Source organism: Chiloscyllium plagiosum, unplaced genomic scaffold (genome assembly GCF_037043375.1).
Source record: "Chiloscyllium plagiosum isolate Xiang-an unplaced genomic scaffold, Cpla_swu_hap1 HiC_scaffold_39, whole genome shotgun sequence".
NCBI classification, from domain to species: domain Eukaryota; kingdom Metazoa; phylum Chordata; class Chondrichthyes; order Orectolobiformes; family Hemiscylliidae; genus Chiloscyllium; species Chiloscyllium plagiosum.
Genome location: NW_028270177.1, coordinates 36108627 through 36132938, shown reverse-complemented (window position 1 = coordinate 36132938; position 24312 = coordinate 36108627).

Here is a 24312-nt window from a genome sequence, read left to right as displayed (position 1 = left end):
CCACTCCCCCCCCATGTACACTGGCCGACCCAGTCCACTCCATGTACACTGGCTATACAACTCCCCTCCATGTACACCGGCTGACCCACTCTGCGCCATGTACACTGGCTGTCCCACTCCCCACCATGTACACTGGCTGTCCAACTTCACTCCATGTACACTGGCTGTCCCACTCTGCGCCATGTACACTGGCTGTCCCACTCTGCGCCATGTACACTGGCTGTCCCACTCCCCCCCATGTACACTGGCTGTCCCACTCCACTCCATGTACACTGGCTGTCCCACTCCACCCCATGTACACTGGCTGTCCCACTTCACTCCATGTACACTGGCTATCCTGCTCCTCTCCATGTACACTGGCTGTCCAACTCTTCTCCATGTACACTGGCTGTCCCACCCCCCTCCATGTACACTGGCTGTCCCACCCCCCCCACCCCCCATGTACACTGGCTGTCCCACTTCACTCCATGTACACTGGCTATCCCGCTCCTCTCCATGTACACTGGCTGTCCCACTCTGCTCCAAGTACACTGGCTGTCCCACTCTCCTCCATGTACACTCACTGTCCCACTCTGCTCTATATACACTGGCTGTCCCACTCTGCTCCATGTACACTGGCTGTCCCACTCAGCTCCAGGTACACTGGCTGTCCCACTCTCCTCCATGTACACTGGCTGTCCCACTCCTTTCCAAGTACACTGGCTTTCCAACTCATCTCCAAATACACTGGCTGTCCCACTCTGCTCCATGTACACTGGCTGTCCCACTCCCCTCCATGTACACTGGCTGTCTTACTCTGCTCCAGGTACTCTGCCCCTCCCAATCTGCTCCATGTACACTGGCTGTCTGACTCACCTCCAAGTACACTGACTGTCCCACTCACCTCCATGTACACTGGCTGTCCCACTCCCCTCCAAGTACACTGACTGTCCCACTCTGCTCCCTGTACACTGGCTGTCCCACTCTGCTCCAGGTACACTGTCTCTCCAACTCTGCTCTATGTACACTGGCATTCCCACTCTGCTCCATGTACACTGGCTGTCCCACTCCTCCCCATGTACACTGGCTGTCCCACTCTGCTCCAGGTACACTGGCTGTCCCACTCCCCCCCATGTACACTGGCTGTCCCACTCCACTCCATGTACACTGGCTGCCCCAATCTGCTCCATGTACACTAGCTGTCCCACTCTGCTCCAGGTACACTGTCTCTCCAACTCTGCTCTATGTACACTGGCATTCCCACTCTGTTCCATGTACACTGGCTGTCCCACTCCTCCCCATGTACACTGGCTGTCCCAATCTGCTCCATGTACACTGGCTGTGCCACTCCCCCCCATGTACACTGGCTGTCCCACTTCACTCCATGTACACTGGCTGTCCCAATTCACTCCATGTACACTGGCTGTCCCACTCTGCGCCATGTACACTGGCTGTCCCACTCCCCCCCATGTACACTGGCTGTCCCACTTCACTCCATGTACACTGGCTGTCCCACTCCACTCCATGAACACTGGCTGACCCACACCCCGCCATGTACACTGACTGTTCCACGCTGCTCTATATACACTGGCTGTCCCACTCTGCTCCATGTACACGGGCTGTCCCACTCCACTCCATGTACACTGGCTGTCCTGCTCCTCTCCAAGTACAGTGGCTGTCCCACTCTGTGCCATGCACACTGGCTGTCCCACTCTGCGCCATGTACACTGGCTGTCGCACACACACCCATGTACACTGGCTGTCCCACTTCACTCCATGAATACTGGATGTCCCACTCTTCTCCAAGTACACTGGCTGTCCCACTCACCTCCATGTACACTGGCTGTCCCACTCCCCTCCAAGTACACCGGCTGTCCCACTCTGCTCCATGTACACTGGCGGTCTCACTCCCCACCATGTACACTGGCTGTCCAACTTCACTCCATGTACACAGGCTGTCCCACTCTGTGCCATGTACACTGGCTGTCCCACTTCACTCCATGAACACTGGATGTCCCACTCTTCTCCAAGTACACTGGCTGTCCCACTCACCTCCATGTACACTGGCTGTCCCACTCTGCTCCAAGTACACTGGCTGTCCCACTCTGCTCCATGTACACTGGCGGTCTCACTCACCTCCATGTACACCGGCTGTCCCACTCTGTGCCATGTACACTGGCTGTCCCGCTCCCCACCATGTACACTGGCTGTCCAACTTCACTCCATGTACACAGGCTGTCCCACTCTGCGCCATGTACACTGGCTGTCCCACTCCCCCACCATGTACACTGGCCGACCCACTCCACTCCATGTACACTGGCTGTACAACTCCCCTCCATGTACACCGGCTGTCCCACTCTGCGCCATGTACACTGGCTGTCCCACTCCCCACCATGTACACTGGCTGTCCAACTTCACTCCATGTACACTGGCTGTCCCACTCTGCGCCATGTACACTGGCTGTCCCACTCTGCGCCATGTACACTGGCTGTCCCACTCCCCCCCCCCCATGTAGACTGGCTGTCCCACTCCACTCCATGTACACTGGCTGTCCCACTCCACCCCATGTACACTGGCTGTCCCACTTCACTCCATGTACACTGGCTATCCCGCTCCTCTCCATGTACACTGGCTGTCCAACTCTTCTCCATGTACACTGGCTGTCCCACTCCCCTCCATGTACACTGGCTGTCCCACCCCCCCCACCCCCCATGTACACTGGCTGTCCCACTTCACTCCATGTACACTGGCTATCCCGCTCCTCTCCATGTACACTGGCTGTCCCACTCTGCTCCAGGTACACTGGCTGTCCCACTCTCCTCCATGTACACTCACTGTCCCACTCTGCTCTATATACACTGGCTGTCCCACTCTGCTCCATGTACACTGGCTGTCCCACTCAGCTCCAGGTACACTGGCTGTCCCACTCTCCTCCATGTACACTGGCTGTCCCACTCCTTTCCAAGTACACTGGCTTTCCAACTCATCTCCAAATACACTGGCTGTCCCACTCTGCTCCATGTACACTGGCTGTCCCACTCCCCTCCATGTACACTGGCTGTCTTACTCTGCTCCAGGTACTCTGCCCCTCCCAATCTGCTCCATGTACACTGGCTGTCTGACTCACCTCCAAGTACACTGACTGTCCCACTCACCTCCATGTACACTGGCTGTCCCACTCCCCTCCAAGTACACTGACTGTCCCACTCTGCTCCCTGTACACTGGCTGTCCCACTCTGCTCCAGGTACACTGTCTCTCCAACTCTGCTCTATGTACACTGGCATTCCCACTCTGCTCCATGTACACTGGCTGTCCCACTCCTCCCCATGTACACTGGCTGTCCCACTCTGCTCCAGGTACACTGGCTGTCCCACTCCCCCCCATGTACACTGGCTGTCCCACTCCACTCCATGTACACTGGCTGCCCCAATCTGCTCCATGTACACTAGCTGTCCCACTCTGCTCCAGGTACACTGTCTCTCCAACTCTGCTCTATGTACACTGGCATTCCCACTCTGTTCCATGTACACTGGCTGTCCCACTCCTCCCCATGTACACTGGCTGTCCCAATCTGCTCCATGTACACTGGCTGTGCCACTCCCCCCCATGTACACTGGCTGTCCCACTTCACTCCATGTACACTGGCTGTCCCACTCCCCACCATGTACACTGCCTGTCCCACTCCCCATCATGTACACTGGCTGTCCCACTTCACTCCATGTACACTGGCTGTCCCAATTCACTCCATGTACACTGGCTGTCCCACTCTGCGCCATGTACACTGGCTGTCCCACTCCCCCCCATGTACACTGGCTGTCCCACTTCACTCCATGTACACTGGCTGTCCCACTCCACTCCATGAACACTGGCTGATCCACTCCCCCCCATGTACACTGACTGTTCCACGCTGCTCTATATACACTGGCTGTCCCACTCTGCTCCATGTAGACTGGCTGTCCCACTCCACTCCATGTACACTGGCTGTCCCACTCCACCCCATGTACACTGGCTGTCCCACTTCACTCCATGTACACTGGCTATCCCGCTCCTCTCCATGTACACTGGCTGTCCAACTCTTCTCCATGTACACTGGCTGTCCCACTACCCTCCATGTACACTGGCTGTCCCACCCCCCCCACCCCCCATGTACACTGGCTGTCCCACTTCACTCCATGTACACTGGCTATCCCGCTCCTCTCCATGTACACTGGCTGTCCCACTCTGCTCCAGGTACACTGGCTGTCCCACTCTCCTCCATGTACACTCACTGTCCCACTCTGCTCTATATACACTGGCTGTCCCACTCTGCTCCATGTACACTGGCTGTCCCACTCAGCTCCAGGTACACTGGCTGTCCCACTCTCCTCCATGTACACTGGCTGTCCCACTCCTTTCCAAGTACACTGGCTTTCCAACTCATCTCCAAATACACTGGCTGTCCCACTCTGCTCCATGTACACTGGCTGTCCCACTCCCCTCCATGTACACTGGCTGTCTTACTCTGCTCCAGGTACTCTGCCCCTCCCAATCTGCTCCATGTACACTGGCTGTCTGACTCACCTCCAAGTACACTGACTGTCCCACTTCACTCCATGTACACTGGCTGTCCCACTCCACTCCATGAACACTGGCTGACCCACTCCCCCCCATGTACACTGGCTGTCCCACTCTGCGCCATGTACACTGGCTGTCCCACTCCCCCTCCATGTACACTGGCGGTCTCACTCCCCACCATGTACACTGGCTGTCCAACTTCACTCCATGTACACAGGCTGTCCCACTCTGTGCCATGTACACTGGCTGTCCCACTTCACTCCATGAACACTGGATGTCCCACTCTTCTCCAAGTACACTGGCTGTCCCACTCACCTCCATGTACACTGGCTGTCCCACTCCCCTCCAAGTACACTGGCTGTCCCACTCTGCTCCATGTACACTGGCGGTCTCACTCACCTCCATGTACACTGGCTGTCCAACTCCCCTCCATGTACACCAGCTGTCCCACTCTGTGCCATGTACACTGGCTGTCCCACTCCCCACCATGTACACTGGCTGTCCAACCTCACTCCATGTACACAGGCTGTCCCACTCTGCGCCATGTACAATGGCTGTCCCACTCCCCCCCATGTACACTGGCCGACCCAGTCCACTCCATGTACACTGGCTATACAACTCCCCTCCATGTACACCGGCTGACCCACTCTGCGCCATGTACACTGGCTGTCCCACTCCCCACCATGTACACTGGCTGTCCAACTTCACTCCATGTACACTGGCTGTCCCACTCTGCGCCATGTACACTGGCTGTCCCACTCTGCGCCATGTACACTGGCTGTCCCACTCCCCCCCATGTACACTGGCTGTCCCACTCCACTCCATGTACACTGGCTGTCCCACTCCACCCCATGTACACTGGCTGTCCCACTTCACTCCATGTACACTGGCTATCCCGCTCCTCTCCATGTACACTGGCTGTCCAACTCTTCTCCATGTACACTGGCTGTCCCACTCCCCTCCATGTACACTGGCTGTCCCACCCCCCCCACCCCCCATGTACACTGGCTGTCCCACTTCACTCCATGTACACTGGCTATCCCGCTCCTCTCCATGTACACTGGCTGTCCCACTCTGCTCCAAGTACACTGGCTGTCCCACTCTCCTCCATGTACACTCACTGTCCCACTCTGCTCTATATACACTGGCTGTCCCACTCTGCTCCATGTACACTGGCTGTCCCACTCAGCTCCAGGTACACTGGCTGTCCCACTCTCCTCCATGTACACTGGCTGTCCCACTCCTTTCCAAGTACACTGGCTTTCCAACTCATCTCCAAATACACTGGCTGTCCCACTCTGCTCCATGTACACTGGCTGTCCCACTCCCCTCCATGTACACTGGCTGTCTTACTCTGCTCCAGGTACTCTGCCCCTCCCAATCTGCTCCATGTACACTGGCTGTCTGACTCACCTCCAAGTACACTGACTGTCCCACTCACCTCCATGTACACTGGCTGTCCCACTCCCCTCCAAGTACACTGACTGTCCCACTCTGCTCCCTGTACACTGGCTGTCCCACTCTGCTCCAGGTACACTGTCTCTCCAACTCTGCTCTATGTACACTGGCATTCCCACTCTGCTCCATGTACACTGGCTGTCCCACTCCTCCCCATGTACACTGGCTGTCCCACTCTGCTCCAGGTACACTGGCTGTCCCACTCCCCCCCATGTACACTGGCTGTCCCACTCCACTCCATGTACACTGGCTGCCCCAATCTGCTCCATGTACACTAGCTGTCCCACTCTGCTCCAGGTACACTGTCTCTCCAACTCTGCTCTATGTACACTGGCATTCCCACTCTGTTCCATGTACACTGGCTGTCCCACTCCTCCCCATGTACACTGGCTGTCCCAATCTGCTCCATGTACACTGGCTGTGCCACTCCCCCCCATGTACACTGGCTGTCCCACTTCACTCCATGTACACTGGCTGTCCCAATTCACTCCATGTACACTGGCTGTCCCACTCTGCGCCATGTACACTGGCTGTCCCACTCCCCCCCATGTACACTGGCTGTCCCACTTCACTCCATGTACACTGGCTGTCCCACTCCACTCCATGAACACTGGCTGACCCACACCCCGCCATGTACACTGACTGTTCCACGCTGCTCTATATACACTGGCTGTCCCACTCTGCTCCATGTACACGGGCTGTCCCACTCCACTCCATGTACACTGGCTGTCCTGCTCCTCTCCAAGTACAGTGGCTGTCCCACTCTGTGCCATGCACACTGGCTGTCCCACTCTGCGCCATGTACACTGGCTGTCGCACACACACCCATGTACACTGGCTGTCCCACTTCACTCCATGAATACTGGATGTCCCACTCTTCTCCAAGTACACTGGCTGTCCCACTCACCTCCATGTACACTGGCTGTCCCACTCCCCTCCAAGTACACTGGCTGTCCCACTCTGCTCCATGTACACTGGCGGTCTCACTCCCCACCATGTACACTGGCTGTCCAACTTCACTCCATGTACACAGGCTGTCCCACTCTGTGCCATGTACACTGGCTGTCCCACTTCACTCCATGAACACTGGATGTCCCACTCTTCTCCAAGTACACTGGCTGTCCCACTCACCTCCATGTACACTGGCTGTCCCACTCTGCTCCAAGTACACTGGCTGTCCCACTCTGCTCCATGTACACTGGCGGTCTCACTCACCTCCATGTACACTGGCTGTCCAACTCCCCTCCATGTACACCGGCTGTCCCACTCTGTGCCATGTACACTGGCTGTCCCGCTCCCCACCATGTACACTGGCTGTCCAACTTCACTCCATGTACACAGGCTGTCCCACTCTGCGCCATGTACACTGGCTGTCCCACTCCCCCACCATGTACACTGGCCGACCCACTCCACTCCATGTACACTGGCTGTACAACTCCCCTCCATGTACACCGGCTGTCCCACTCTGCGCCATGTACACTGGCTGTCCCACTCCCCACCATGTACACTGGCTGTCCAACTTCACTCCATGTACACTGGCTGTCCCACTCTGCGCCATGTACACTGGCTGTCCCACTCTGCGCCATGTACACTGGCTGTCCCACTCCCCCCCCCCCCCCCATGTAGACTGGCTGTCCCACTCCACTCCATGTACACTGGCTGTCCCACTCCACCCCATGTACACTGGCTGTCCCACTTCACTCCATGTACACTGGCTATCCCGCTCCTCTCCATGTACACTGGCTGTCCAACTCTTCTCCATGTACACTGGCTGTCCCACTCCCCTCCATGTACACTGGCTGTCCCACCCCCCCCACCCCCCATGTACACTGGCTGTCCCACTTCACTCCATGTACACTGGCTATCCCGCTCCTCTCCATGTACACTGGCTGTCCCACTCTGCTCCAGGTACACTGGCTGTCCCACTCTCCTCCATGTACACTCACTGTCCCACTCTGCTCTATATACACTGGCTGTCCCACTCTGCTCCATGTACACTGGCTGTCCCACTCAGCTCCAGGTACACTGGCTGTCCCACTCTCCTCCATGTACACTGGCTGTCCCACTCCTTTCCAAGTACACTGGCTTTCCAACTCATCTCCAAATACACTGGCTGTCCCACTCTGCTCCATGTACACTGGCTGTCCCACTCCCCTCCATGTACACTGGCTGTCTTACTCTGCTCCAGGTACTCTGCCCCTCCCAATCTGCTCCATGTACACTGGCTGTCTGACTCACCTCCAAGTACACTGACTGTCCCACTCACCTCCATGTACACTGGCTGTCCCACTCCCCTCCAAGTACACTGACTGTCCCACTCTGCTCCCTGTACACTGGCTGTCCCACTCTGCTCCAGGTACACTGTCTCTCCAACTCTGCTCTATGTACACTGGCATTCCCACTCTGCTCCATGTACACTGGCTGTCCCACTCCTCCCCATGTACACTGGCTGTCCCACTCTGCTCCAGGTACACTGGCTGTCCCACTCCCCCCCATGTACACTGGCTGTCCCACTCCACTCCATGTACACTGGCTGCCCCAATCTGCTCCATGTACACTAGCTGTCCCACTCTGCTCCAGGTACACTGTCTCTCCAACTCTGCTCTATGTACACTGGCATTCCCACTCTGTTCCATGTACACTGGCTGTCCCACTCCTCCCCATGTACACTGGCTGTCCCAATCTGCTCCATGTACACTGGCTGTGCCACTCCCCCCCATGTACACTGGCTGTCCCACTTCACTCCATGTACACTGGCTGTCCCACTCCCCACCATGTACACTGCCTGTCCCACTCCCCATCATGTACACTGGCTGTCCCACTTCACTCCATGTACACTGGCTGTCCCAATTCACTCCATGTACACTGGCTGTCCCACTCTGCGCCATGTACACTGGCTGTCCCACTCCCCCCCATGTACACTGGCTGTCCCACTTCACTCCATGTACACTGGCTGTCCCACTCCACTCCATGAACACTGGCTGATCCACTCCCCCCCATGTACACTGACTGTTCCACGCTGCTCTATATACACTGGCTGTCCAACTCTGCTCCATGTAGACTGGCTGTCCCACTCCACTCCATGTACACTGGCTGTCCCACTCCCCCCCATGTACACTGGCTGTCCCACTTCACTCCATGTACACTGGCTATCCCGCTCCTCTCCATGTACACTGGCTGTGCAACTCTTCTCCATGTACACTGGCTGTCCCACTCCCCTCCATGTACACTGGCTGTCCCACCCCCCCCACCCCCCATGTACACTGGCTGTCCCACTTCACTCCATGTACACTGGCTATCCCGCTCCTCTCCATGTACACTGGCTGTCCCACTCTGCTCCAGGTACACTGGCTGTCCCACTCTCCTCCATGTACACTCACTGTCCCACTCTGCTCTATATACACTGGCTGTCCCACTCTGCTCCATGTACACTGGCTGTCCCACTCAGCTCCAGGTACACTGGCTGTCCCACTCTCCTCCATGTACACTGGCTGTCCCACTCCTTTCCAAGTACACTGGCTTTCCAACTCATCTCCAAATACACTGGCTGTCCCACTCTGCTCCATGTACACTGGCTGTCCCACTCCCCTCCATGTACACTGGCTGTCTTACTCTGCTCCAGGTACTCTGCCCCTCCCAATCTGCTCCATGTACACTGGCTGTCTGACTCACCTCCAAGTACACTGACTGTCCCACTCACCTCCATGTACACTGGCTGTCCCACTCCCCTCCAAGTACACTGACTGTCCCACTCTGCTCCCTGTACACTGGCTGTCCCACTCTGCTCCAGGTACACTGTCTCTCCAACTCTGCTCTATGTACACTGGCATTCCCACTCTGCTCCATGTACACTGGCTGTCCCACTCCTCCCCATGTACACTGGCTGTCCCACTCTGCTCCAGGTACACTGGCTGTCCCACTCCCCCCCATGTACACTGGCTGTCCCACTCCACTCCATGTACACTGGCTGCCCCAATCTGCTCCATGTACACTAGCTGTCCCACTCTGCTCCAGGTACACTGTCTCTCCAACTCTGCTCTATGTACACTGGCATTCCCACTCTGTTCCATGTACACTGGCTGTCCCAATCTGCTCCATGTACACTGGCTGTGCCACTCCCCCCCATGTACACTGGCTGTCCCACTTCACTCCATGTACACTGGCTGTCCCACTCCCCACCATGTACACTGCCTGTCCCACTCCCCATCATGTACACTGGCTGTCCCACTTCACTCCATGTACACTGGCTGTCCCAATTCACTCCATGTACACTGGCTGTCCCACTCTGCGCCATGTACACTGGCTGTCCCACTCCCCCCCCATGTACACTGGCTGTCCCACTTCACTCCATGTACACTGGCTGTCCCACTCCACTCCATGAACACTGGCTGATCCACTCCCCCCCATGTACACTGACTGTTCCACGCTGCTCTATATACACTGGCTGTCCCACTCTGCTCCATGTACACGGGCTGTCCCACTCCACTCCATGTACACTGGCTGTCCTGCTCCTCTCCAAGTACAGTGGCTGTCCCACTCTGTGCCATGCACACTGGCTGTCCCACTCTGCGCCATGTACACTGGCTGTCGCACACACACCCATGTACACTGGCTGTCCCACTTCACTCCATGAATACTGGATGTCCCACTCTTCTCCAAGTACACTGGCTGTCCCACTCACCTCCATGTACACTGGCTGTCCCACTCCCCTCCAAGTACACTGGCTGTCCCACTCTGCTCCATGTACACTGGCGGTCTCACTCCCCACCATGTACACTGGCTGTCCAACTTCACTCCATGTACACAGGCTGTCCCACTCTGTGCCATGTACACTGGCTGTCCCACTTCACTCCATGAACACTGGATGTCCCACTCTTCTCCAAGTACACTGGCTGTCCCACTCACCTCCATGTACACTGGCTGTCCCACTCCCCTCCAAGTACACTGGCTGTCCCACTCTGCTCCATGTACACTGGTGGTCTCACTCACCTCCATGTACACTGGCTGTCCAACTCCCCTCCATGTACACCGGCTGTCCCACTCTGTGCCATGTACACTGGCTGTCCCGCTCCCCACCATGTACACTGGCTGTCCAACTTCACTCCATGTACACAGGCTGTCCCACTCTGCGCCATGTACACTGGCTGTCCCACTCCCCCCCCATGTACACTGGCCGACCCACTCCACTCCATGTACACTGGCTGTACAACTCCCCTCCATGTACACCGGCTGTCCCACTCTGAGCCATGTACACTGGCTGTCCCACTCCCCACCATGTACACTGGCTGTCCAACTTCACTCCATGTACACTGGCTGTCCCACTCTGCGCCATGTACACTGGCTGTCCCACTCTGCGCCATGTACACTGGCTGTCCCACTCCCCCCCCCATGTACACTGGCTGTCCCACTCCACTCCATGTACACTGGCTGTCCCACTCCACCCCATGTACACTGGCTGTCCCACTTCACTCCATGTACACTGGCTATCCCGCTCCTCTCCATGTACACTGGCTGTCCAACTCTTCTCCATGTACACTGGCTGTCCCACTCCCCTCCATGTACACTGGCTGTCCCACACACCCCACCACCTATGTACACTGGCTGTCCCACTTCACTCCATGTACACTGGATGTCCCGCTCCTCTCCATGTACACTGGCTGTCCCACTCTGCTCCAGGTACACTGGCTGTCCCACTCTCCTCCATGTACACTCACGGTCCCACTCTGCTCTATATACACTGGCTGTCCCACTCTGCTCCATGTACACTGGCTGTCCCACTCAGCTCCAGGTACACTGGCTGTCCCACTCTCCTCCATGTACACTGGCTGTCCCACTCCTTTCCAAGTACACTGGCTTTCCAACTCATCTCCAAATACACTGGCTGTCCCACTCTGCTCCATGTACACTGGCTGTCCCACTCCCCTCCATGTACACTGGCTGTCTCACTCTGCTCCAGGTACTCTGCCCCTCCCAATCTGCTCCATGTACACTGGCTGTCTGACTCACCTCCAAGTACACTGACTGTCCCACTCACCTCCATGTACACTGGCTGTCCCACTCCCCTCCAAGTACACTGGCTGTCCCACTCTGCTCCAGGTACACTGTCTCTCCAACTCTGCTCTATGTACACTGGCATTCCCACTCTGCTCCATGTACACTGGCTGTCCCACTCCTCCCCATGTACACTGGCTGTCCCACTCTGCTCCAGGTACACTGGCTGTCCCACTCCCCCCCCATGTACACTGGCTGTCCCACTCCACTCCATGTACACTGGCTGCCCCAATCTGCTCCATGTACACTAGCTGTCCCACTCTGCTCCAGGTACACTGTCTCTCCAACTCTGCTCTATGTACACTGGCATTCCCACTCTGCTCCATGTACACTGGCTGTGCCACTCCTCCCCATGTACACTGGCTGTCCCACTCCCCCCCATGTACACTGGCTGTCCCACTTCACTCCATGTACACTCGCTGTCCCTCTCCCCACCATGTACACTGCCTGTCCCACTCCCCATCATGTACACTGGCTGTCCCACTTCACTCCATGTATACTGGCTGTCCCAATTCACTCCATGTACACTGGCTGTCCCACTCTGCGCCATGTACACTGGCTGCCCACTCCCCCCCATGTACACTGGCTGTCCCACTTCACTCCATGTACACTGGCTGTCCCACTCCACTCCATGAACACTGGCTGACCCACTCCCCCCCCCCATGTACACTGACTGTTCCACTCTGCTCTATATACACTGGCTGTCCCACTCTGGTCCATGTACACGGGCTGTCCCACTCCACTCCATGTACACTGGCTGTCCCGCTCCTCTCCAAGTACAGTGGCTGTCCCACTCTGTGCCATGCACACTGGCTGTCCCACTCTGCGCCATGTAGACTGGCTGTCGCACACACACCCATGTACACTGGCTGTCCCACTTCACTCCATGAACACTGGATGTCCCACTCTTCTCCAAGTACACTGGCTGTCCCACTCACCTCCATGTACACTGGCTGTCCCACTCCCCTCCAAGTACACTGGCTGTCTCACTCTGCTCCATGTACACTGGCTGTCTCACTCCACTCCATGTACACTGGCTGTACAACTCCCCTCCATGTACACCGGCTGTCCCACTCTGCGCCATGTACACTGGCTGTCCCACTCCCCACCATGTACACTGGCTGTCCAACTTCACTCCATGTACACTGGCTGTCCCACTCTGCGCCATGTACACTGGCTGTCCCACTTCCCTCCATGTACACTGGCTGTCCAACTCCCCTCCATGTACACCGGCTGTCCCACTCTGCGCCATGTACACTGGCTGTCCCACTCCCCACCATGTACACTGGCTGTCCAACTTCACTCCATGTACACTGGCTGTCCCACTCTGCGCCATGTACACTGGCTGTCCCACTCCCCCCCATGTACACTGGCCGACCCACTCCACTCCATGTGCACTGGCTGTACAACTCCCCTCCATGTACACCGGCTGTCCCACTCTGCGCCATGTACACTGGCTGTCCCACTCCCCACCATGAACACTGGCTGTCCAACTTCACTCCATGTACACTCGCTGTCCCACTCTGCGCCATGTACACTGGCTGTCCCACTTCCCTCCATGTACACTGGCTGTCCAACCCCCTCCATGTACACCGGCTGTCCCACTCTGCGCCATGTACACTGGCTGTCCCACTCCCCACCATGTACACTGGCTGTCCAACTTCACTCCATGTACACTGGCTGTCCCACTCTGCGCCATGTACACTGGCTGTCCCACTCTCCCCCATGTACACTGGCTGTCCCACTCCACTCCATGTACACTAGCTGTCCCACTCCACTCCATGTACACTGGCTGTCCAACTCCCCTCCATGTACACCGGCTGTCCCACTCTGCGCCATGTACACTGGCTGGCCCACTCCCCCCCCCATGTACACTGGCTGTCCCACTTCACTCCATGTACACTGGCTATCCCGCTCCCCCCCCCCATGTAGACTGGCTGTCCCACTCCACTCCATGTACACTGGCTGTCCCACTCCACCCCATGTACACTGGCTGTCCCACTTCACTCCATGTACACTGGCTATCCCGCTCCTCTCCATGTACACTGGCTGTCCAACTCTTCTCCATGTACACTGGCTGTCCCACTCCCCTCCATGTACACTGGCTGTCCCACCCCCCCCACCCCCCATGTACACTGGCTGTCCCACTTCACTCCATGTACACTGGCTATCCCGCTCCTCTCCATGTACACTGGCTGTCCCACTCTGCTCCAGGTACACTGGCTGTCCCACTCTCCTCCATGTACACTCACTGTCCCACTCTGCTCTATATACACTGGCTGTCCCACTCTGCTCCATGTACACTGGCTGTCCCACTCAGCTCCAGGTACACTGGCTGTCCCACTCTCCTCCATGTACACTGGCTGTCCCACTCCTTTCCAAGTACACTGGCTTTCCAACTCATCTCCAAATACACTGGCTGTCCCACTCTGCTCCATGTACACTGGCTGTCCCACTCCCCTCCATGTACACTGGCTGTCTTACTCTGCTCCAGGTACTCTGCCCCTCCCAATCTGCTCCATGTACACTGGCTGTCTGACTCACCTCCAAGTACACTAGCTGTCCCACTCTCCTCCATGTACACTGGCTGTCCCACTCCTTTCCAAGTACACTGGCTTTCCAACTCATCTCCAAATACACTGGCTGTCTCACTCTGCTCCATGTACACTGGCTGTCCCACTCTGCTCCATGTACACTGGCTGTCCCACTCCCCTCCATGTACACTGGCTGTCCCACTCTGCTCCAGGTACTCTGCCCCTCCCAATCTGCTCCATGTACACTGGCTGTCTGACTCACCTCCAAGTACACTGACTGTCCCACTCACCTCCAAGTACACTGACTGTCCCACTCTGCTCCCTGTACACTGGCTGTCCCACTCTGCTCCAGGTACACTGTCTCTCCAACTCTGCTCTATGTACACTGGCATTCCCACTCTGCTCCATGTACACTGGCTGTCCCACTCCTCCCCATGTACACTGGCTGTCCCACTCTGCTCCAGGTACACTGGCTGTCCCACTCCCCCCCATGTACACTGGCTGTCCCACTCCACTCCATGTACACTGGCTGCCCCAATCTGCTCCATGTACACTAGCTGTCCCACTCTGCTCCAGGTACACTGTCTCTCCAACTCTGCTCTATGTACACTGGCATTCCCACTCTGTTCCATGTACACTGGCTGTCCCACTCCTCCCCAAGTACACTGGCTGTCTCAATCTGCTCCATGTACACTGGCTGTGCCACTCCCCCCCATGTACACTGGCTGTCCCACTTCACTCCATGTACACTGGCTGTCCCACTCCCCACCATGTACACTGCCTGTCCCACTCCCCATCATGTACACTGGCTGTCCCACTTCACTCCATGTACACTGGCTGTCCCAATTCACTCCATGTACACTGGCTGTCCCACTCTGCGCCATATACACTGGCTGTCCCACTCCCCCCCATGTACACTGGCTGTCCCACTTCACTCCATGTACACTGGCTGTCCCACTCCACTCCATGAACACTGGCTGATCCACTCCCCCCCATGTACACTGACTGTTCCACGCTGCTCTATATACACTGGCTGTCCCACTCTGCTCCATGTACACGGGCTGTCCCACTCCACTCCATGTACACTGGCTGTCCTGCTCCTCTCCAAGTACAGTGGCTGTCCCACTCTGTGCCATGCACACTGGCTGTCCCACTCTGCGCCATGTACACTGGTTGTCGCACACACACCCATGTACACTGGCTGTCCCACTTCACTCCATGAATACTGGATGTCCCACTCTTCTCCAAGTACACTGGCTGTCCCACTCACCTCCATGTACACTGGCTGTCCCACTCCCCTCCAAGTACACTGGCTGTCCCACTCTGCTCCATGTACACTGGCGGTCTCACTCCCCACCATGTACACTGGCTGTCCAACTTCACTCCATGTACACAGGCTGTCCCACTCTGTGCCATGTACACTGGCTGTCCCACTTCACTCCATGAACACTGGATGTCCCACTCTTCTCCAAGTACACTGGCTGTCCCACTCACCTCCATGTACACTGGCTGTCCCACTCCCCTCCAAGTACACTGGCTGTCCCACTCTGCTCCATGTACACTGGCGGTCTCACTCACCTCCATGTACACTGGCTGTCCAACTCCCCTCCATGTACACCGGCTGTCCCACTCTGTGCCATGTACACTGGCTGTCCCGCTCCCCACCATGTACACTGGCTGTCCAACTTCACTCCATGTACACAGGCTGTCCCACTCTGCGCCATGTACACTGGCTGTCCCACTCCCCCCCCATGTACACTGGACGACCCACTCCACTCCATGTACACTGGCTGTACAACTCCCCTCCATGTACACCGGCTGTCCCACTCTGCGCCATGTACACTGGCTGTCCCACTCCCCACCATGTACACTGGCTGTCCAACTTCACTCCATGTACACTGGCTGTCCAACTTCACTCCATGTACACAGGCTGTCCCACTCTGCGCCATGTACACTGGCTGTCCCACTCCCCCCCCATGTACACTGGCCGACCCACTCCACTCCATGTACACTGGCTGTACAACTCCCCTCCATGTACACTGGCTGTCCCACTCTGCGCCATGTACACTGGCTGTCCCACTCTGCGCCATGTACACTGGCTGTCCCACTCCCCCCCCCCCCATGTACACTGGCTGTCCCACTCCACTCCATGTACACTGGCTGTCCCACTCCACCCCATGTACACTGGCTGTCCCACTTCACTCCATGTACACTGGCTATCCCGCTCCTCTCCATGTACACTGGCTGTCCAACTCTTCTCCATGTACACTGGCTGTCCCACTCCCCTCCATGTACACTGGCTGTCCCACACACCCCACCACCTATGTACACTGGCTGTCCCACTTCACTCCATGTACACTGGATGTCCCGCTCCTCTCCATGTACACTGGCTGTCCCACTCTGCTCCAGGTACACTGGCTGTCCCACTCTCCTCCATGTACACTGGCTGTCCCACTCCTTTCCAAGTACACTGGCTTTCCAACTCATCTCCAAATACACTGGCTGTCCCACTCTGCTCCATGTACACTGGCTGTCCCACTCCCCTCCATGTACACTGGCTGTCTCACTCTGCTCCAGGTACTCTGCCCCTCCCAATCTGCTCCATGTACACTGGCTGTCTGACTCACCTCCAAGTACACTGACTGTCCCACTCACCTCCATGTACACTGGCTGTCCCACTCCCCTCCAAGTACACTGGCTGTCCCACTCTGCTCCAGGTACACTGTCTCTCCAACTCTGCTCTATGTACACTGGCATTACCACTCTGCTCCATGTACACTGGCTGTCCCACTCCTCCCCATGTACACTGGCTGTCCCACTCTGCTCCAGGTACACTGGCTGTCCCACTCTCCACCATGTACACTGGCTGTCCCACTCCACTCCATGTACACTGGCTGCCCCAATCTGCTCCATGTACACTAGCTGTCCCACTCTGCTCCAGGTACACTGTCTCTCCAACTCTGCTCTATGTACACTGGCATTCCCACTCTGCTCCATGTACACTGGCTGTGCCACTCCTCCCCATGTACACTGGCTGTCCCAATTTGCTCCATGTACACTGGCTGTCCCACTTCCCCCCCATGTACACTGGCTGTCCCACTTCACTCCATGTACACTCGCTGTCCCTCTCCCCACCATGTACACTGCCTGTCCCACTCCCCATCATGTACACTGGCTGTCCCACTTCACTCCATGTATACTGGCTGTCCCAATTCACTCCATGTACACTGGCTGTCCCACTCTGCGCCATGTAGACTGGCTGTCACACACACACCCATGTACACTGGCTGTCCCACTTCACTCCATGAACACTGGATGTCCCACTCCACTCCATGAACACTGGCTGACCCACTCACCTCCATGTACACTGGCTGTCCCACTCCCCTCCAAGTACACTGGCTGTCCCACTCCTCTCCAAGTACAGTGGCTGTCCCACTCTGTGCCATGCACACTGGCTGTCCCACTCTGCGCCATGTACACTGGCTGTCGCACATCACTCCATGAACACTGGATGTCCCACTCTTCTCCAAGTACACTGGCTGTCCCACTCACCTCCATGTACACTGGCTGTCCCACTCCCCTCCAAGTACACTGGCTGTCCCACTCTGCTCCATGTACACTGGCTGTCTCACTCCCCTCCATGTACACTGGCTGTCCAACTCCCCTCCATGTACACCGGCTGTCCCACTCTGTGCCATGTACACTGGCTGTCCCACTCCCCACCATGTACACTGGCTGTCCAACTTCACTCCATGTACACAGGCTGTCCCACTCTGCGCCATGTACACTGGCTGTCCCACTCTCCCCCATGTACACTGGCTGTCCCACTCCACTCCATGTACACTGGCTGTCCAACTCCCCTCCATGTACACCAGCTGTCCCACTCTGCGCCATGTACACTGGCTGTCGCACACACCCCCATGTACACTGGCTGTCCCACTTCACTCCATGAACACTGGATGTCCCACTCTGCTCCATGTACACTGGCTGTCCCACTCACCTCCATGTACACTGGCTGTCCCACTCCCCTCCATGTACACTGGCTGTCCCACTCTGCTCCAGGTACACTGGCAGTCCCACTCCCCACCATGTACACTGGCTGTCCAACTTCACTCCATGTACACTGGCTGTCCCACTCCGACCCATGTACACTGGCTGTCCCACTGCACTCCATGTACACTGGCTGTCCCACTCCCCTCCATGTACACTGGCTGCCCCAATCTGCTCCATGTACACTAGCTGTCCCACTCTGCTCCAGGTACACTGTCTCTCCAACTCTGCTCTATGTACACTGGCATTCCCACTCTGTTCCATGTACACTGGCTGTCCCACTCCTCCCCATGTACACTGGCTGTCCCAATCTGCTCCATGTACACTGGCTGTGCCACTCCCCACCATGTACACTGGCTGTCCCACTTCACTCCATGTACACTGGCTGTCCCACTCCCCACCATGTACACTGCCTGTCCCACTCCCCATCATGTACACTGGCTGTCCCACTTCACTCCATGTACACTGGCTGTCCCAATTCACTCCATGTACACTGGCTGTCCCACTCTGCGCCATATACACTGGCTGTCCCACTCCCCCCCATGTACACTGGCTGTCCCACTTCACTCCATGTACACTGGCTGTCCCACTCCCCCGCCATGTACACTGGCTGTCCCACTCCACTCCATGTACACTGGCTGCCCCAATCTGCTCCATGTACACTAGCTGTCCCACTCTGCTCCAGGTACACTGTCTCTCCAACTCTGCTCTATGTACACTGGCATTCCCACTCTGCTCCATGTACACTGGCTGTGCCACTCCTCCCCATGTACACTGGCTGTCCCAATTTGCTCCATGTACACTGGCTGTCCCACTCCCCCCCATGTACACTGGCTGTCCCACTTCACTCCATGTACACTCGCTGTCCCTCTCCCCACCATGTACACTGCCTGTCCCACTCCCCATCATGTACACTGGCTGTCCCACTTCACTCCATGTATACTGGCTGTCCCAATTCACTCCATGTACACTGGCTGTCCCACTCTGCGCCATGTAGACTGGCTGTCGCACACACACCCATGTACACTGGCTGTCCCACTTCACTCCATGAACACTGGATGTCCCACTCCACTCCATGAACACTGGCTGACCCACTCACCTCCATGTACACTGGCTGTCCCACTCCCCTCCAAGTACACTGGCTGTCCCACTCCTCTCCAAGTACAGTGGCTGTCCCACTCTGTGCCATGCACACTGGCTGTCCCACTCTGCGCCATGTACACTGGCTGTCGCACATCACTCCATGAACACTGGATGTCCCACTCTTCTCCAAGTACACTGGCTGTCCCACTCACCTCCATGTACACTGGCTGTCCCACTCCCCTCCAAGTACACTGGCTGTCCCACTCTGCTCCATGTACACTGGCTGTCTCACTCCCCTCCATGTACACTGGCTGTCCAACTCCCCTCCATGTACACCGGCTGTCCCACTCTGTGCCATGTACACTGGCTGTCCCACTCCCCACCATGTACACTGGCTGTCCAACTTCACTCCATGTACACAGGCTGTCCCACTCTGCGCCATGTACACTGGCTGTCCCACTCTCCCCCATGTACACTGGCTGTCCCACTCCACTCCATGTACACTGGCTGTCCAACTCCCCTCCATGTACACCAGCTGTCCCACTCTGCGCCATGTACACTGGCTGTCGCACACACCCCCATGTACACTGGCTGTCCCACTTCACTCCATGAACACTGGATGTCCCACTCTGCTCCATGTACACTGGCTGTCCCACTCACCTCCATGTACACTGGCTGTCCCACTCCCCTCCATGTACACTGGCTGTCCCACTCTGCTCCATGTACACTGGCAGTCCCACTCCCCACCATGTACACTGGCTGTCCAACTTCACTCCATGTACACTGGCTGTCCCACTCCGACCCATGTACACTGGCTGTCCCACTGCACTCCATGTACACTGGCTGTCCCACTCCCCTCCATGTACACTGGCTGCCCCAATCTGCTCCATGTACACTAGCTGTCCCACTCTGCTCCAGGTACACTGTCTCTCCAACTCTGCTCTATGTACACTGGCATTCCCACTCTGTTCCATGTACACTGGCTGTCCCACTCCTCCCCATGTACACTGGCTGTCCCAATCTGCTCCATGTACACTGGCTGTGCCACTCCCCCCCATGTACACTGGCTGTCCCACTTCACTCCATGTACACTGGCTGTCCCACTCCCCACCATGTACACTGCCTGTCCCACTCCCCATCATGTACACTGGCTGTCCCACTTCACTCCATGTACACTGGCTGTCCCAATTCACTCCATGTACACTGGCTGTCCCACTCTGCGCCATATACACTGGCTGTCCCACTCCCCCCCATGTACACTGGCTGTCCCACTTCACTCCATGTACACTGGCTGTCCCACTCCCCACCATGTACACTGCCTGTCCCACTCCCCATCATGTACACTGGCTGTCCCACTTCACTCCATGTACACTGGCTGTCCCAATTCACTCCATGTACACTGGCTGTCCCACTCTGCGCCATATACACTGGCTGTCCCACTCCCCCCCATGTACACTGGCTGTCCCACTTCACTCCATGTACACTGGCTGTCCCACTCCACTCCATGAACACTGGCTGACCCACTCCCCCCCATGTACACTGACTGTTCCACGCTGCTCTATATACACTGGCTGTCCCACTCTGCTCCATGTACACGGGCTGTCCCACTCCACTCCATGTACACTGGCTGTCCTGCTCCTCTCCAAGTACAGTGGCTGTCCCACTCTGTGCCATGCACACTGGCTGTCCCACTCTGCGCCATGTACACTGGTTGTCGCACACACACCCATGTACACTGGCTGTCCCACTTCACTCCATGAATACTGGATGTCCCACTCTTCTCCAAGTACACTGGCTGTCCAACTCACCTCCATGTACACTGGCTGTCCCACTCCCCTCCAAGTACACTGGCTGTCCCACTCTGCTCCATGTACACTGGCGGTCTCACTCACCTCCATGTACACTGGCTGTCCAACTCCCCTCCATGTACACCGGCTGTCCCACTCTGTGCCATGTACACTGGCTGTCCCGCTCCCCACCATGTACACTGGCTGTCCAACTTCACTCCATGTACACAGGCTGTCCCATTCTGCGCCATGTACACTGGCTGTCCCACTCCCCCCCCATGTACACTGGCCGACCCACTCCACTCCATGTACACTGGCTGTACAACTCCCCTCCATGTACACCGGCTGTCCCACTCTGCGCCATGTACACTGGCTGTCCCACTCCCCACCATGTACACTGGCTGTCCAACTTCACTCCATGTACACTGGCTGTCCAACTTCACTCCATGTACACAGGCTGTCCCACTCTGCGCCATGTACACTGGCTGTCCCACTCCCCCCCCATGTACACTGGCCGACCCACTCCACTCCATGTACACTGGCTGTACAACTCCCCTCCATGTACACTGGCTGTCCCACTCTGCGCCATGTACACTGGCTGTCCCACTCTGCGCCATGTACACTGGCTGTCCCACTCCCCCCCCCATGTACACTGGCCGTCCCACTCCACTCCATGTACACTGGCTGTCCCACTCCACCCCATGTACACTGGCTGTCCCACTTCACTCCATGTACACTGGCTATCCCGCTCCTCTCCATGTACACTGGCTGTCCAACTCTTCTCCATGTACACTGGCTGTCCCACTCTGCTCCATGTACACTGGCAGTCCCACTCCCCACCATGTACACTGGCTGTCCAACTTCACTCCATGTACACTGGCTGTCCCACTCCGACCCATGTACACTGGCTGTCCCACTGCACTCCATGTACACTGGCTGTCCCACTCCCCTCCATGTACACTGGCTGCCCCAATCTGCTCCATGTACACTAGCTGTCCCACTCTGCTCCAGGTACACTGTCTCTCCAACTCTGCTCTATGTACACTGGCATTCCCACTCTGTTCCATGTACACTGGCTGTCCCACTCCTCCCCATGTACACTGGCTGTCCCAATCTGCTCCATGTACACTGGCTGTGCCACTCCCCCCCATGTACACTGGCTGTCCCACTTCACTCCATGTACACTGGCTGTCCCACTCCCCACCATGTACACTGCCTGTCCCACTCCCCATCATGTACACTGGCTGTCCCACTTCACTCCATGTACACTGGCTGTCCCAATTCACTCCATGTACACTGGCTGTCCCACTCTGCGCCATATACACTGGCTGTCCCACTCCCCCCCATGTACACTGGCTGTCCCACTTCACTCCATGTACACTGGCTGTCCCACTCCCCACCATGTACACTGCCTGTCCCACTCCCCATCATGTACACTGGCTGTCCCACTTCACTCCATGTACACTGGCTGTCCCAATTCACTCCATGTACACTGGCTGTCCCACTCTGCGCCATATACACTGGCTGTCCCACTCCCCCCCATGTACACTGGCTGTCCCACTTCACTCCATGTACACTGGCTGTCCCACTCCACTCCATGAACACTGGCTGACCCACTCCCCCCCATGTACACTGACTGTTCCACGCTGCTCTATATACACTGGCTGTCCCACTCTGCTCCATGTACACGGGCTGTCCCACTCCACTCCATGTACACTGGCTGTCCTGCTCCTCTCCAAGTACAGTGGCTGTCCCACTCTGTGCCATGCACACTGGCTGTCCCACTCTGCGCCATGTACACTGGTTGTCGCACACACACCCATGTACACTGGCTGTCCCACTTCACTCCATGAATACTGGATGTCCCACTCTTCTCCAAGTACACTGGCTGTCCAACTCACCTCCATGTACACTGGCTGTCCCACTCCCCTCCAAGTACACTGGCTGTCCCACTCTGCTCCATGTACACTGGCGGTCTCACTCCCCACCATGTACACTGGCTGTCCAACTTCACTCCATGTACACAGGCTGTCCCACTCTGTGCCATGTACACTGGCTGTCCCACTTCACTCCATGAACACTGGATGTCCCACTCTTCTCCAAGTACACTGGTTGTCCCACTCACCTCCATGTACACTGGCTGTCCCACTCCCCTCCAAGTACACTGGCTGTCCCACTCTGCTCCATGTACACTGGCGGTCTCACTCACCTCCATGTACACTGGCTGTCCAACTCCCCTCCATGTACACCGGCTGTCCCACTCTGTGCCATGTACACTGGCTGTCCCGCTCCCCACCATGTACACTGGCTGTCCAACTTCACTCCATGTACACAGGCTGTCCCATTCTGCGCCATGTACACTGGCTGTCCCACTCCCCCCCCATGTACACTGGCCGACCCACTCCACTCCATGTACACTGGCTGTACAACTCCCCTCCATGTACACCGGCTGTCCCACTCTGCGCCATGTACACTGGCTGTCCCACTCCCCACCATGTACACTGGCTGTCCAACTTCACTCCATGTACACTGGCTGTCCAACTTCACTCCATGTACACAGGCTGTCCCACTCTGCGCCATGTACACTGGCTGTCCCACTCCCCCCCCCATGTACACTGGCCGACCCACTCCACTCCATGTACACTGGCTGTACAACTCCCCTCCATGTACACTGGCTGTCCCACTCTGCGCCATGTACACTGGCTGTCCCACTCTGCGCCATGTACACTGGCTGTCCCACTCCCCCCCCCATGTACACTGGCCGTCCCACTCCACTCCATGTACACTGGCTGTCCCACTCCACCCCATGTACACT